The 17,131-nt window shown below is 43.1% G+C and overlaps 1 protein-coding gene across 4 annotated transcripts in view; it reads left to right on the forward strand.

Annotated features, from left to right (window-relative positions):
• The window catches only part of GPSM1 (G protein signaling modulator 1), a 171,582-nt gene that overhangs the window by 133,316 nt on the left and 21,135 nt on the right, over nucleotides 1-17,131 (forward strand). Inside the window, exon 1 of one of the 4 annotated variants that reach the window (XM_020981884.2) lies at nucleotides 13,356-13,672. The exons of the other annotated variants lie outside the window; for them this stretch is intronic. The gene's annotated coding sequence lies outside the window, so the exon portion shown is untranslated. Of the gene's footprint in view, nucleotides 1-13,355; nucleotides 13,673-17,131 lie in introns of those variants that run through there. 4 annotated transcript variants of the gene reach the window in all.

Raw genomic sequence — 17,131 nt, forward strand, 5'->3', positions numbered from 1 at the left:
CTCTTTAATAACAAGCTGGGTTGTATAATTAAGCCTTGCTGCACTGTGATTGCATCAGTCAATGTGTGTGAGCCTATGGATAATTAGATATTTGGTAGGCATGGAGGTGCCACAGAGAGGGAGATTGAAAATCAATTTGTGAAAAGCTAGAAGCTTTTTGATCATCTTATTAGACCATCTGAGATGATCTAAACATAGAACCTTTTCCAGGAATCGGCATCAGCTGATAATTTTCCTGGAAGTGTCATTATTGGCGTCATTAGTCCTTCTTCTGTAGGGACCAGGAAGAGGTGGTCAAGATGGAATCAGAGTCTTGAGTCAACCCACCAGCATTTATTAAGCTCCTACTGTGTTCCAGGCACTTAGCGTAGAGCAGAAGTGTCAAGTACACAGGCCACTTGAGGCCCACAACACTCCTATGTGCTGCTCAAAGCAGATTAAAATATAATTGGGCAATAATTAACAAAATTAAATAAAAACACATTAATATTCATATGGAGTTTTCTAAGTTGATCTGTGACTCTCAGGGATCCTAATGTACAGTTTAGTGACCCCTATTTCTATTTGTGTTTGATACCACCGGTGCAGAAGATGGCTTTTATGCTGAGTTTTAAAGAAAATGAGGGATTCTGAGAGGCAGAGGTGAGGAGGGAAAGCATTTCAGGCATGGGCAACAGCTGATGCAGTGGTGTGGGGAAGGAAATGGAATGTGACATGTGAGGAACAGCAAGGAAGCCAACTTGGTTGGACTGAAAAATGTGCAAATGGGTGCAATCTACAACAAGGCTAGAAAGACGAGTCGTGAAGGGCTTTAAAGGCTGAACAAAGAAATCTACATTTGGTTCTAGAGAAAATAGGAAGCAACTGGAGTTTACTGATTGGGAAAGTAGCACGATCAGACTGGCGCTTTTGGAAAATCCCTTTGGCTGCTCTCTAAAGGGAGCTTTGGAAAGGGGAGAGTCTTCATACCAGGAAACAAGTTCGAAAGTGATTAGTGCAACACTTCAGGACAGAGGTGAGAAGGCCCTGAACTAGCATGAGAGGAGGGAAGCAGGCAGAATAAAATAAAGAAATCTGTGGAGGCAGAAATGACAGGATGTGGCAACTGATTGCTTCATGTGGGGCGAGGGAGAGGGAGAAATCAGGGATGATGCTGAGGTTTTAAATCTGAATAACTGCAAGAATGATGGGGCCTTGGACAGAAGTAGGGAAGTCTGGAAGAGGGGTGGGCGAAACTTGCCAGAAATAAAGAGCTCTTCTCACAGATAAGAGCATGAAGTCGAATTTCCTATCCCAAAGAAGCCATCCGGACCTCCTAGACCATTGGCTAAGCTGCCCTTCCATTTCCTCAGGGGCCTGTCCACGAAGCTTCAAAGTAGTGACCTTGGTGTGGAAGTTTCAAAGAGAAGGGTTTCTTATCAGCTTGTCATTGCTAGATTAGAGCTTCCCTGTACCCCAGACCCTACCAACCGAACCTCAGGAGCTCAGAGATGTCGAAGGATAGCTTCTTGTCTGGGAGCTGGTTGGCCCCGGGAGCTCATCCTCTCAGGGGAGTGGGCCAGAAATGGAAGAAGGAAGCAGAGTGATTGGGTCATAGTTGGAGGCACCAGTTGAATATAAGGGAAGGTCTTCCTGTCACTTGCAGATTGAGATTAACTCTGTTTCTGTGGCAATAGCAGAAAGTGTAGCAGCACAGTAGACCTGTATTCTAGCCGTGTCTCTGCCAGTAACTGGCTGTGTTTTCTTGGGCAAATCGTTTCCTTTCTCAGCTGGACCCAAGCAGGGGGTGCTGTTGAGCTAAATGGTTTCTATGGTCCCTTCTAGAGCTACCATTTTAATTTTAGGAGGTAGAGTTTTGAGCCAGCCTTGAAGAATAAGCTGAATTTTATTAGGTAGAGATCAGTATGGGGGAAGTGGGGAATAGAAGTGGGAGAAGATAATACTGATGACAAGTGACATGAATAAAGGTTAAAGTGCAGCAGTCACACAAAGAAATACAGTCATACCTCCTCCCACCCCAGTCCCACTTCAGACTCCCCACTCTGGTGATAACACTCCCACTTTGTCTCCTTCTTATTTCATAGGATCATAGATTTAGAGGCGAAAGAGACCTTAAAGGACATTGAGTGCAACTTCTTTCCCCTTACCATTTTATGGATGAGGAAATTGAGGTCAAGGGGACTAAGTGATTTACCCAAGGTCACACAGCCCAGGAAGCATCTGTGGCAGGATTTAAATTCGGTTGTTCCTGACTTCGTCTAGCACGGTCTCCACCGTGCCACCTAGATTCCTTTTCTGGTCAGGCACATTGAGTGACGGTGACCGTAGGGCCAGCCTAAGGAGGCAGAAATCCTGGTGGAACCCAGTACACCAAAGTTGTAATTAACACCTAGCATCGCTGCTGGGAAAGGGAACAGGAGACTTCCCTTTTTATGATTCACACACAAACCCAAGTTAGCTTTCCCATAGGAGAACTATTTTGAAAATCTCCCATAACAAGTACAAATTAGTAGAGTTTTTAAGGCACCCATATGAACAGCTCCCTCCTTCCCAGCCCAGGTGCCTGCCCCTGCATTTAAAAAGGTGTTTTAGATTTGCTAAGATTCTTTTTTTTTTTCATTTAATTTTTATTTTATTTTTTTCACAATTACATGTAAACAAAAAAAGTTTAAGTATTATTTTTCCCTCAATATTTGCTTTACTTCTTTTACAAAGTTTCATGGAGTTCACAGCTTTGTACCAAAATAAAAGGGGCCACAGTGTTTGCTTATTAAATACTTCAGAACTGTCTCACCCATATTGATTCTTCTAAATCCACATGCTGTGTTAAAAACTGTTCTAAAAGAACATTGAAGTAGCTCTGGAAACAAAAAAAATTTTAGCATTCTTTTTTTTAAATTTTGAGTTCTAGATTCTCTCTTCCTCTCCCTCCTCTCCCCTCTCCTTGAAAAGGCAAGCAATTTGATGTGGATTATACATGTGTAGTCATGCAAAAACATTTCCATATTAGCCATGCTGCAAAAGAAAACAAACCAAAAAAACAAGAATAAAGAAAGTAAAAATAGTATGCTTCAATCTGCATTCATATGCCATCATTTCTTTTTCTGAAGGTGGATAGCATTTTTCATCATAAGTCCTTCAGAATCATCCTGGATCACTGTATTGTTGAGAATAACTAAGTCACTCACAGTTGATCCTCATGCAATATTGCTATTAATTATGTGCAATGCTCTCCTGGTTGTGCTGAGTTCTGCATCAGTTCATATAAGTTTTCTTAGGTTTTTCTGAAGGCAACCTGTTCACCATTTCTTATAGCACAGTAGTATGCAATCACAATCATATACTGCAACTTTTGCAGCCATTTCCAATTGATGAGCATCCCTTCAATTTTCAATTCTTTGCTACCACAAAAACAGCTGCCATAAATATTTTTGTACAAATAGGTCTTTTTCCCTTTTTTTAATCTCTTTGGGGTATAACCTAGAAGTGGTATTTTTGGGTCAAAGGGTACGCACAGTTTTATAGCCCTTTGGGAATAGTTCCAAATTGTTCTCCAGAATGGTTGGATCAGTTCACAACTCCACCAACAGTGCTATAATCTCCCTGTTTTTCCATATCCCCTCTAACATTTGTCACTTTCCTTTTCTGTCATATTAGCCAATCTGATAGGTGTGAGGTGGTACTTCAGTGTTGTTTTAATTTGTGTTTCTCTAATCTATAGTGATTTAGAACATTTTTTCATATGACTATAGATAGCTTTGATTTCTTCTGAAAACTGCCTATTCATATTCTTTGACCATTTATCAACTGGGGAATGGCTTTTATTTTTATAAATTTGTCTCAGTTCTCTATATATTTGAAAAATGAGACCTTTATCAGAGAAATTTGCTATAAAAAAATTTTCCCAGTTTCCTGCTTCCCATCTAATCTTGGCTTCATTGAATTTGCTTGCGCAAAACCCTTTTTAATTTGAAGTAATCAGAGTTATCCATTTTGCATCCTGTAATGCTCTCTATCCCTTCTTTGGTCATAAATTCTTTTTTATCCTATATTCTTCCATAAATCTGACAGGTAAGATATTCTGTGCTCCCCTAATTTGCTTATAGTATCACTATGTCTAAATTATGTACCCATTTTGACCTTATCTTGGTGTAAGATGTTAGTCTACTCCTAGTTTCTACCAAACTGCTTCTAGTTTTCCCAGCAATTTTTTAAAATTTGCTCAAATTCTAAGTGAGCATCTCAGCTCAAGCTGGGTCTTAGCATAAGGATCAAGGAATTTGGTGATGCTAGATTTCATCAGAGCCTCTGGAACAAGCATTCATTCCTACCCTGAAAGTGTGACTATTTTCCCCTCTTTTCAACATGGTTCTGTGGTGGAAGAGCGAGGAGGGCACATCACCATGGCCAACATGGAGACCTACACAAAAATAAGCAAAGCCATACATGTCAACAAGGAATTAAACATAAGATTTGCTGCAGATAAGCCCCAGGCTTCAGATAAGTAGAGAATTGACTGTTTCTATCTCTGCATCACTTGCCTCACCAACAAACATTTGGATCTGAGTACAAGGCCCTGTGGCAAGGGCAGCTGTCATGTAAAACATATGTCAAACAGGCACATGTCATGGCCCTTGCTTTTATCAAACCTAACCATGTAGCAGGGGAGTCAGAACTAACGTCTTCAAAAAATTAAACAGTGTATATTTACATTAGGAGTAAAAAATAAGCAAATGAAAGTGTCCCACTTATCAACCCATCCAGTCAATTAAGAAGAACCATTTATTAAGTGCCTTCTACATGGCCAGCCCTGGGGATATACCAAAGATGTATTTGGAAAAACCAAAAGCATTCCCTGTCATCAAAAGGCTTCCATTCTAATGAGAGAGACAACACACACATGTAAGTAGGTACATACAAAACACATACAGAGTAGAAGTAACCATAGAGGAGAAGGCAGCTGGGGTTACTGGGAAAGGCCTCTTATGAAAGATGGCATTTTAGGAGTTTAATTTATTAATCATCACATCTTTTTTATTGATGTCGTTTATTTTCCCCTTCATTTCCAAGTATATCCCTATCTGTCCTCCCCCTGCCGGAGAGCCATTGCTTGTACCAGAGAATAAAAAAGAGGCGAAAAAAAAAAACAGTTCAGCAAAACTAACTGACACGTCAGCCGTGTGACAGACTAGGCAGTGTTCTACACCCACCTCTGCAAAGGAGGAAGGGAGGCAGAGCTGAGCCTTGAAGAAAGCCAGGGATCCAAGGAGGTCAGGAGAGAGAGGATTTCAGATCTGGGGGACCGTCAGTGCAAATGCATAGAGTTGGGAGATCAGCCATCCATCATAAGAGAGGAACAAGAAGTAGGCCCAGTAAGGCTGGACAATAGAGTTCACAGAAGGGACTGATGCATGAGAATGCTGGGAAGATTGGAAGGGGCCACCTTATGAAAAGTTTTAAATGCCAAAGTAAGGAGTATCATTTGATCGTGGAGGTAGTAGGGAGCTGCAGGAGTTTATTCAGTAGGGGGTTAGACCTATGCTTTAGGAACATTGCTTGGCAGCTGAGTGGAAGACAGATTGGAAGGGGGGGGGCTAAGGTGGGAAAACCAATGAGAAGGCTATTGTAATAATCCAGGTGAGAGGAGATGAAGGTGGCTCTGTAAGTGGGGGATAGATGGGAAAGATGTGGTAGAGGTAGAAATGCCAAGACTTGACACCTGATTAGATAGATGAGATGATTTAAGGAACGCTACCAAGACTGTGAATCTGGGTGATGGAGAGAATGACAGCCCTCAACAGTCATAAGGTAGGTTGGAAGAGGGGTAGATTTGGGGGGAAAGATGGGTTCAGTTTTGGACAAGTTGAGTTTGATATGCCTAGAGGACATGCAGCTCAGATGTTCAATAGGCAGTTGGTGACATGGGACATCAAGGGAGAGACTAGGGCTGGATGTAAAGATATGGGAATCATTAGCTTAGAGATGATAGGTAATTGATGAGATCACCAAACGAAGTAGTGTAAAGAGGAAAGAGAATGAGATCCAGTGAAGAGCCACAGTGAGTGGCATATATCATGGATGAAGATCTGTCCCAAAAAAGGCTGAGAAGTAGGGATGAGGCATGTAAAGGAGGAGAACCAAGGGTTAGGTGTGTCCAGAAAATACAGTGACGAGAGGAGACACAGGAGGAGGAGATGATCAACAGTGTCAAATGCTAGAGACATCGAGAAGGAGGAGGACTGAGAAAAGGCCATTAGGTGTCTTAATTAAGAGAGTTTTGGTGGCTTTGGAGAGGGCAATTTCAGGTGAATGAGATTGGAAACCCAACCACAGAGGGTTTAGAAGAGTGTGAGAGGAGAGAAAGTAGAGAGGCACTTAGTGCTAATGGCCTTTCCGGCTTAGCTGAGGAGGGGAGACATAGGATGCTAGCTATTGGGACAAGCAGTATCTAACAAGGGTTTTCTAAGAATAGAGGAGACATAAGTCTATTTGTAGGCAGCAAGGAAGGAGTCAGTGGATAGGGAGAAATTGAAGATTAAAGAGAGGACAGAATGGTAGTGGGGACAGTGCACTAGAGAAGAAGTGGGGGAATGGAATTAAGGGTGCATATAGAAGGATCTGCGGCAGGTAGGTGGTACAGTGGATAGGGCACTGGGTTTGGAATCAGGAAGATCTGAGTTCACATCTAGCCTCAGACACTTAATGTGTGACCCTGGGCAAGTCGCTTAACCCCTATTTGTTTCAATTCTTCATCTATAAAGTGGGGGCACAATGAAGAAAGAAATGGCAAACCACTCCAGTATCTTTTTGCTAAGAAAACCTTTTGTATAAAAGCCCATGGGATCACATAGAGTCAGACATGACTGAACAACAACAACATAGAAAGATTAGCCTTAGAAAGAAGGGCCAACTTTTCATCAATTCAATAAATTTAAATAACATTTATTAAGGAACTACTATATGCCAGGCACTATGCTAAATGCTAGGGAGACAAAAAGAGGCAAAAGACAGTCCCTGCCCTCAAGGAGCTTATAATCTAATGGGGAAGACAACATGCAAACAAATACATATAAAATAAACTATTCACAGGATAAATAGGAAATATTTCAGAGAGAAAATACTGGAATTAAATGGAGTTAGGAAAGAGTGGGATTTTAGTTAGGACTTAAAGGAAGCCAAGGAGGTCAGTAGTCAAAGTGGAGGAGGGAGAGCATTCCAAGAATGGGGGACAGCCAGAGAACATGCCCAAGTGAAGAAGATAGTGATGCGTGGTGTTAAGAGGATTGTGATAGAAGAAGAGAAGTCTTAGCAAATGGTCTCAACTGGGGGAGGGGGGGGCGTGAAGCAAGAAATGAGACCCTCTACCAAGGAGTTGGGGAGAGGGAAAAGGTGCCATAGGAGGCTTAGCCAAAGAAGAGAAGAAACTTTGGAGTGCAGAATAGAGAATAATTTAGGGAGAATAACAGGAATCGCCTTGTTCCAGTAAGGACTCAGATTACAGACACTTGTAATGGACTCAGTCTGTATGGTTTTGTTTTGTTTTTAAATTCCTCCAGTTCCTTTCAGCAGCATATGGGTAACATCAGAGGAGGTGGAAGTAAGCAAGGGTTGAGTTTCCCAAGGTATAGTCATGAGGTCAACTTCATGCATGGCAGGTGTTATTGCGGTATCCTCTGAGGCTTTGGGAAGCTCACTTCACAGCAGGCACAGGCAGGGAGAAGTATACCCTGTGGAGTGCCACACTGGAAACACCACCATGGTCCTATTTAGTTTATAGATTTGGAACTGGAAAGGACCTTAGAAATCATCTAGTCCAACTACTTGTTACAAACAAGGAAACTGAGGCCTAGAGAAACTGAGATTACACAGGTAGTTAAACCACAGAGGTGGTGTATCCACTGCACCACCTAGCTGCCCCCAAAAACTCCTTCTATTTTGAAAACACAATTCTTGTATCAACCATACCAGGCCTTTCCAGATTCCCCAACCCCACCCCAGTTGTTAGAGCTCACACTCCTGACATTTCTTTGCGTTCCTCAACTTGGCACATTTCTCTGTGTATGCACATGGAATCTGCCAGTACAGGGGAAGCCTCCAGAGGGCAAGGATATTTTGGTTTTTGCTTTTGTACCCTAAGAGATTAGCACCATGCCATGCTCATAGTAGGCCCTCAGTGAATGTTTGTTGAATTGACCTGGAAGACTTTCACCACATTCGTTTCTGTAGGAATGTCCAGGGCTGAGCAAACTTTTCCCTGTCCTTGTGACTGACTTCCAGGATAAGAGCTACTGCCCCAGGGACTAGACCAGTGCTGTGCTGGAGCCTGCTTGTAGGGACTTAGGCAATTGTTAAATTTTCCGTGTAAGTGTTTATACCTAGGAAGTCAGCAAATGCTATAAATCAGGTAGTGATTTGTTATTTTGATGATAGTACAGACTTAAGAGAATCGTGGAAAAAATGGTAATAATGAAGCTTAAACTTGAATGTGTACCTGTGTACTTTTTGTATTTGGAGGAACAGTTGTTAAACATTTACCAGCACAACTGAGGACTAGACCCTAGTTGTAGGCAGGTGGTCTGGTGTGGTGGAAAGAACGCTAGATTTGTAATCGAAGGACCTACCTTTGGATCTTTGCTCTGCCTGTGTAACCTTTGTCAAGTTACTTAACCTGTCTCATCAGTGTCCCCTCATCTATAAAATGAGGGGATTATGATAGATGACCTCAAAAGCTCCTTCCAGTTCTAAATCTGTGATCCAGTTAACTCTTTTTTTTTTTTTGGTTAGGCAGTGTGGTTAAGTGACTTGCCCAGGGTCACACAGCTAGTAAGTGCTTTGTGTCTGAGGCTGGATTTGAACTCAGGTCCTCCTGAATCCCGGGCCAGTGCTCTATCCACTGTGCCACTTAGCTGCCCCCAGTTAACTCTTATAAGACAGGCATGGCAGATAAGGGCCTACTGAGTTCAGTTTTTTCTTGGATTAAGAAATACCCTTTGCAGGAGATACCAGAAGCAAAAAGACTCCTGTCCTACAGTTCCTATCCTTGAAGGAACCTGTTAGCTTCACACAGAGAGCAACTGTATTCTGTGGCTACAGACCGAACCCTAACTCCAGCAACACACAGAGCCCAGTCAGTCACTGAACCCTAATCCTGGCTTATTTTGTTAGATTATAGAGACCCCTGAGAGGTATTCTTGGAAATGAGTACTCTTGGTTACACTAGGGGACTAGACCAGAGAGCCTTTTGATGGTGGGTCAGGAATATCACCCTCACATAAGAAAGGTCGTCCATTGTGAGGCTCTTCCCATAGATAGAAGAAGATATTATGGTCCCAGGTAGTTCCTCTAAACAGCATCTGTTTTCATTTTCAAGAAGCAGGAAGGAGGCTTTGGAGAGGGGAATAGGAAAGACCACCTTGCTCTACAGACTGGAGCTCTTCCCCTCCCTAGCTAATCCCATACCAGGTGTCCTTCCTCGCAAGGCCTCCCTCTTGTCCCTGGGGGGCTTGGGCTGATGAGCAGCAGCTGGATAGCAGGAAGGAAGAGGTCTCCACCACCACCACCAGAGGCTGAGCAGTTTTGCAGACACACATCGTCCATCACCCAGCCCTGGTGAGCCTGTCACTGGGATAGGCCAGGAATTACATGGGCCTGCTTGCAGATCCCAGGTTCAACCCAGGGCAGGAAAGAGAAAAGGCCAGAAAGTTGTGGGGGGGGGGGGGTTTTAAGTTGCTCCAAGAGTGTATCCCTCCAAAATATACAGTTTGCAGGTGTAGTTCAAAAAACCTTTGCTTGGGACTCTAGGATATTATCCAGTTTCTGCAGCAGGTCTCTGAGATTTCCCCAAAGGGGAGCTTCTGGCTTGCTGAAGAGTGAGAAGCAAGAATTTGATCGGCAGAAGGTCAGAGCTATGCAAAGGGTGTTAGCAGTGTGGCAGGAAGTCACAAGACAGCTAGGTGGCATAGTGGGTAGCATGGTAGACTTACAGTCTGGAAGACCAAAGTTCAAATCCTACCATAGACACTTACTAGCTGTGTGATCCTGAGCAAATCACTTAACCTCTCTCCATCTTAGTTTCCTCATCTATAAAATGGGAATGATAACAATAGCACCTCCCTCACAATGTGACTGTGTGGATATAAAATGAAAAATATTTTGCAAACCTTAAAGCAATAAATGCCTAGGTACTTGCCCTTGGGGTTCTTGGAGGTCCCTAGGAAGGCTATTATCAGGTTCCAGATATTTCTCTCACCTGCCTGGCTCCTCTGTAAAATTGTTTATTTTTCCACTTCCTATTTGATCCCCTCCCAACCATCTGATCCCACTCCTCCCAACAGTGCTTGTCGCTGCAATGATCCTCTTGGTCTTTGGGAAGAGCTGGACAAATGGAAAATCTAACACCCTAGTCTAAGGAAACAAACCACTCCCTACACTGTATATCCTATGGGACTTTTTTCAAAGGACTTTCATGTTTATTCTGTTATCTGATCCTCAGAAAACCTCTGGGAAGCTAGCACAGTGGAAGTATTTTCCCCATTTTATAGATAAACACGTGGGTAACGAAATTAATACAAGAAGGTTACCTTTGTAACCTTGTTAATTCAACAAACATTGAGCACTTAATGTACTGGACACTGGGGATACAAATATAAAAACACAATTATTTCCTACCCTAAAGGACTTTTTTGGTTTTCGCTGGGAGTCAAATAATCAGAACCTCCCTGGACCTCAGTTTCCTTATCTGTAAAATGAGAGGGCTTGGACCAGATAGCTTCTACGGTCCCTTCCAGCTCTAAAGCCAGGGATGTATGCTGGTAAGTGTTTAACAGTCTCCTCTCTGAGGGAGAAAAATGCACCCTGGACACACTTTTAAGTTTAATCTGCATCATTAACATTTTTCCGTGGCTTTCTAAAATCATAGACCAGAGGTGGGGAGCCTACAGCCTCAAGGCCACATGTGGCCTTCTAGGTCCTTGGGTGCAGGTCTTTTGACTGAGTCCAAGTTTTATAGAACAAATCCTTTCATTAAGGGGATTTGTTCTGTGAAGTTTGGATTCAGTCAAAAGGCAGAACTTGAGGCCCTAGAGGGCCACATGTGGCCTCGAGGCCGAAGGTTCCCTGCCCCTGGCCTGGACCATCAACAGAACAATCAGTCAAGCCCTGATTTGCAGCATTTGCTGATTTCTAAGTTGTAAATGTGCACACTGAAAATTAACAACTGGCTCTTGGTTCCACTACTAGGTGGCTCCTGCACACCCTTGTCTATGATTCTATGATCAGAGAAATTCAATAGAAAGTAATGTGGGAAGGGAGAGAGCAAGAGGGGGATGAGGGAAGGCTTCTTGGAGGAGGAAGCTCTTAAGCTAAGCCTTAAGTTTTGAAGGAAAATAAGGATTCTAAAATATAGAGATGAGGGAATATTTTCCTGGCATAAGGTGTGGGTGCATAGTGAAAAGAGGCAGAATGTCAAGTTTAAGGAGCATTCAGTTGCCCAATTGGCCTGGTATAGAGTATTTGCACGAAAGGGAATAATGTTAAATAAATCAGGACAGGTGAGTAGGAGCCAGGTTATGGAGGGCCTGAATGTCGGGATGAGGAGTTTGGGTTCTATGTGGATCTTTGGCCAAAAAGTCTACTCATTGAAAAAAATCAAGGCTGAAACTGGGTATCCTGATAGCGCCTCTCTGTTTTTTTACATTGTGCCAACTTGTTTAAGTGCTCGCTGCTGACCTGTTCCCACAGCATAGCTAACCACTGAAAGGCAGTCTTTCCTGAAGGAGTTGGAGAGGGAAACAGGAGCTTATTTCCTAAACCCCAGGTACTAGAAGGACAGCCTCCTTGAAGTCTGAAGGACAAATCTCAAAACATCCTACTGCACCCAATCAGGAAATGAATTTACAGAATCTTTATGAGTATAAACAATTCCAGAATTTATATAAATCCTTGGATCCATGGGGGTGAGGGGAGGGAGAGTCATTAAAGTGTTGCTTAGGTTGTTTGAGGATGTCCCTAGACAAGATCTGGGCCAGGGAAAATAAAGGTGATCAATGTGTCAATTCTCATATCACTGAAATCAGTTCATTTTCAGAACAATAAAACAGCTCATTGTTATATAGGGTTTTAGGGTTTACAGAGCTCTTTCCTCACAACAACTCTGTGATAAAGGGAGTACAAGTTTTATTATTCCCATTTTACAGATGATGAAACAGGTTTTGAGGGAAACAGTGACTTCCATATGATCACAAAGCTATTGAGGGTCTGAGGCAGGATTTAAATCCAGGTCACCTTAGTCTAAGTCTAGCATGATAGCTTTCCACATAAACACCCTCTTCCATGCTGCTCAGTCTTAATTTAGGATATGAAAATACTAAACCCTACAGCTACTGCCCAGGTCTGGTGACCACCACAATCAGTTCTTTCCTTTGCCCTCTTTTAATAAGGAAATACTGTATTTGAAAATACTGAATTTGACCAATCAGAACAGTAGGTGGGAGCCTGGGGTCCAACAAAGACTACAAGCTTGGTTTGAAATAATAAGGCTCATTAGTAGTCTTCCTTTCATCTCAGTGAGCCTCAATTTCTCTATTTGTACAAACAAACGTCCTGACTAGATGGTATGCAAATTACTAAGTCTATTAGGTTCCGTAAGAGCCAATCAAGTCTCCCCACTGGTTTGAAAGCACCCCTTTCAGTAAAAGATTGCGATAACTGGAGGGCTTAGCCTGTCTCCCCCCACCTCATCTTTTTTTTTTAATAAAATTTTACTAATATATTTTGGTTTTATATCATCTAAAATTCTCACTGTATACCCTCTCCGCTTCCCTTCCCAGAACTATGCCTTATAACAAAGGTTTTGTTTTGTTTTACAAAAAGACAAAAGAGAAAGAGAAAAAAATCTGATAGTAAATGCAACGTTACACACCCGTGGACCCCCTCCTCCTACTTCTGCAAAAGCGTGAGAAGATGTTATTCTCATATCTCTTCTTTGGGCCCAGGTTTGTTCTTTTCACCACCCTAGAGGTGGACGGGATTTTATACTTCCTAGAACCCAGGATAGGTGGGGTGGGGCTTCTGAAGAGAAAATAAGTCCATCTCAGATCTGTTTTACTGTTGGAGTGATGGTGGCAAGCAAAGAAATCAAAGGAGGCCTCGGGCTCTAACATGCGGGCCCCGGAGGGGCTAGGGTCGGGGTTGGTGGAGGCTCGGATCTGTCTCTGTGCGCAGGGACTGAGCCCCTGCTGAATTTAAGGAGATAATCCTTTTGAATCGGTTTCCAAGGGGTCTGTGTGCGCGTGGAGAAGGTGGGCGGGGAGCTCAGGAGTGGGAGGGACCCCGCGCAGTCCCAGCTCCAAGCGCCTGTAAAAAGCAGAGGGTACAATTCACTGGCTCCAGGAGAGCTCGGCTGTCTCTTTAAGCCTCTGGCGGCAGCGTTGGCGGTGGCCGTGGCGGCTGCACCCCCGGCAGCCGCGGGTGAAGCTTGGCACAGGGGTCGCCTTTCACATGGCTGAGGCGGTCCGGCTGCCTGTACCCTCGCCGCGGCTGCCGCACGAGATGGGCTGTCCAGCGGCAAAGAGTGCTAACTAACAAAACACCGGCCGAGCACTGCCTCGCCCCCGGAGCCTGGCCCCAGCTTGGCCCTCGGCGGACTACAGAAAGAAGCAATTGGAGATTCTGAGTGAGTGTCCCGGGGTCCCTAGGAAAGCGAGAACGCTGACAGATGGAGACTTTGCGGGGGGGGGGGGCATTGTTCCTTTTGTTATGTAGAATTCGGTCCCTGTAGAATGCGGCCCCCTCCCGGAGAAATTCCAAAACTCCTCTGCCCCCGGAAAACTTTGTCGGACAGTTCCCGCTATGTGGAATAATAATGACCTCGCCTTTCCCTGGGGAGGGGGAACCTGGGAACGTTTGTACTGTCTGTGGGGTGCTGCGTTATCCTTCCAGCCATGTGTGTATTTAGTCAACTGAGGCTGTGTGTGCGCTGAGAGGTCAGAGCTTACAAGAAAAGTGCCCCAAAGCTAGTCTCCCTCCCTTTTGTCAGGAAAGAAATTTGCATCTGAGTGAGTGCCCATTATCTACTGTTTTTACCCTGGAGTTGGAGAGTTAGATTCTCTGAGCCTGGCTGGTATGGCTGAGGACTCTGGCTGTTTGAGGAGCAGGGCGGGGGAGAAGTGGAGGGAATTTGTAGTATACAAAGTTTAAGAGTTTGCATTTTCCCCCGGTTTCCCTCGGGATCTATACCTGCTGTTAGAGGGGAGGGCTGGGCATGGGGGGGAAAAGAGAGAAAAAGACAGCCACCTAAAAAACACCAGGGTTGTTTAGTCAGAAGAGGAGGGGGCTGTGGGGTGATTCTATTTTCTAAGACTTGATTGCAGCAAAAAAAGCTTGTGTGAGAGGGCTGCTAGGCAGTTTATACATGGGGTGAGGGGGAACTTGTATGAAAGGCATGCTACACTTTACCCAGGAGGGGAGGTGGGGTGGGGAGAGAGATTTGAATAACACCTTAAGGAAGAACTTCTTGACCATTTGGGTTTAGCCCTAAGCATCATAGAGCTGGGAGGGAAGGGACCTTAAAGACCTTCTTCTCCAAATCCTCTATTTACAGAAGATGAAATTGAAGCCCAGAAGGGTTAAATGACTTGCCCAAAGTCACCCAGGTGGCTGAGTTGGGATTTGAATCCTGGTCTTCTTACTCCAAATCTGTGCTCATTCCTCGGTACCATGCAGGTGATTTACATAGTCACCCACCTGTAGGCAGTGGAGCTGAAATAGATGAGCTCTCAAAGTCCCTTTGGACTCTCCAGTTCTCAGATTTTCATGAAAAACTCGTAGTCACCCAAGCATGCCACTGATTGTTCCTCAAGATAGAGACACATTAAATCTGGTATGTTCCTCATGTAAAGGATGTTGGGGAGGGGAGGGGAGGGGTTTCATGTCACAGACTGGGGCTGGAGATAAGGGATTTCAGTACCAGGTGCCATCTCCACGGTGTTTTTGCTTGCATCTGTCCATGGAGTCATCAACATCGGCTGAACAGCATCTTTGTCCCAGGAATGGAAGCAGGACCAAAAGAAGTGATCCTCACTGTTAGGTTAAGAAACTTGGTGAAATAATAAACAACTTAAGCAAAGTTGCAGGTTATAAAATAAACCCATACAAATCATTGGCATTTCTATATATTACCAACAAAGCCCAACAGCAAGAGATAGAAAGAGAAATTCTATTTAAAGTTACTGTAGACTTTTAAACTATTTAGGAGTCTACCTGCCGAAACAAACCCAGGAACTATGTGAACACAATTACAAAACACTTTTTACACAAATAAAATCAGATCTAAATAATTGGAAAAACATCAGTTGCTCATGGGTAGGCTGAGCTAACATAATAAAATGACAGTTCTACATAAGTTAATTATTCAGTGCCATAACAATCAAACTACCAAAAAAAAGTGTTTTATAGAGCTAGAAAAATAATAACAAGATTTATTTGGAAGAACAAAAGATCCAGAATATCAAAGGAACTAATGAAAAGAAATGCTAAGGAAGGTGGCCTAGTGGTTCTAGATCTTAAATTGTATTATAAAGCAGCAATCATCAAAAATTACTTGGTACTGGCTAAGAAATAAAGTGGTGGATCAGTGGAATAGGTTAGGTAAGCAAGACGCAGTAGTCAATGACTATAGTAATCTACTGTTTGATCAACCCAAAGACCGCAGCTTCTGGGATAAGAACCCACTCTTTGAAAAAAACTGCTGGGAAAACTGGAAAAGAGTATGGCAGAAACAGGCATTGACCAAAATCTCATACCATATACTAAAATAAAGTCAAAAGGGGTTCAGAAACTTGGAAATTGGAAGTATTTGATTCTAACCCTATTTTTCTCACTAATCTTTTGAGGCCATAGAATTTAAACCTATGAGGGTCTGGGATGCACAGTCTTACTTTTCCTCTGTAGCTTTTCAGGAGGCAAGAGTAGACCCTCTGGATCAACTAAAGGAAGAGAACTCTTTCAATTTTTCCAAGAGAGAACTCTCTCTTAGCTGTTACTGAGCACTGAGGGAAAATATCATACCCCCCCCTTCCCCCACCATGATCCTGCAGAAAGACTCCCTTTGCAGGTTCATAATGGCCTGTCTTTCATCAGTGAGGCAAGGATCAGACAACATACTACTGGAACTACTGTGGGCATTCTGGCTTTTAGAATGAGGGGGTCAGGATATGAATATTTTGAGACTTCTATCTGAAACAGTCCCTCAAGTAGTATAAACTGAAACCTATTCATACCTTCTCATTCTGTGCTATTCTTGTTCATAACCATCTGAGGAAGAAAAGAAAGAAGGAAGGAAGGAAAGATGGATTAATTAAGTGCCTAGTATATGACCAAGCACTTTATAGATAAGATTTCATTTGATCTTCACAACAACTTTATGAGGTAGGTGCTGTTAATGATCCCCATTTTATAGTTGAGGAGACTGAGGCAGACAGAGGTTAATTGACTCACTAGGATCACAAAGCTAGTAAGTGTCTGAGCCTAGATTTGAGTTCAGGTCTTCCAGACGTCAGGCCTAGCACACTATCCACTGTGCCACTCAGCTAGGAATTTCCTTAAGTTGTTCTTTTAATATTTTGGGGATACCAGGACAATAATCAGTCTGTCGATCTGTGATCTCTTGCTTTTGCTACATGACCTGTGTACCTCTTTTCCCAATACCTCCTTGATGATATGTGATATGCTGTTTTTCACATGTAGATTGTCATTAGTAATATACAGAGTCCCACTTGCCACAGTGTGTCTTTCCGGTACTGTTTGAGTCATCTGTAATTTTATTTCTTTTTTTAAAAATCCTCCTATTGATGTTCTTTTTTACATGGCTGTCACTTCCCAATGATTCTCCTCCACCCCCACCTCCTCCCACTCCACATAGAAGAACCCTCATTTGTAAAAAATACAATGTTGATTTTTCTGAGCCATGGTATTGTATGGTTTGTAGACTTCAATAACACTGGGGGGAAAAATTAGTGCTAAAGGAGATGGGCTAATACCAATAAATCACATTTCCATAGAACAAGCTAATAAGCATGTGATCATTAGGGTTATTATTCCCATTTTGTCTGTGAGAAAACTGAGGCTCACAGGG

The sequence above is a fragment of the Phascolarctos cinereus genome, unplaced genomic scaffold (genome assembly GCF_003287225.1).
Source record: "Phascolarctos cinereus isolate Bilbo 61053 unplaced genomic scaffold, phaCin_HiC Scaffold_2;HRSCAF=192, whole genome shotgun sequence".
Classification (NCBI taxonomy): domain Eukaryota; kingdom Metazoa; phylum Chordata; class Mammalia; order Diprotodontia; family Phascolarctidae; genus Phascolarctos; species Phascolarctos cinereus.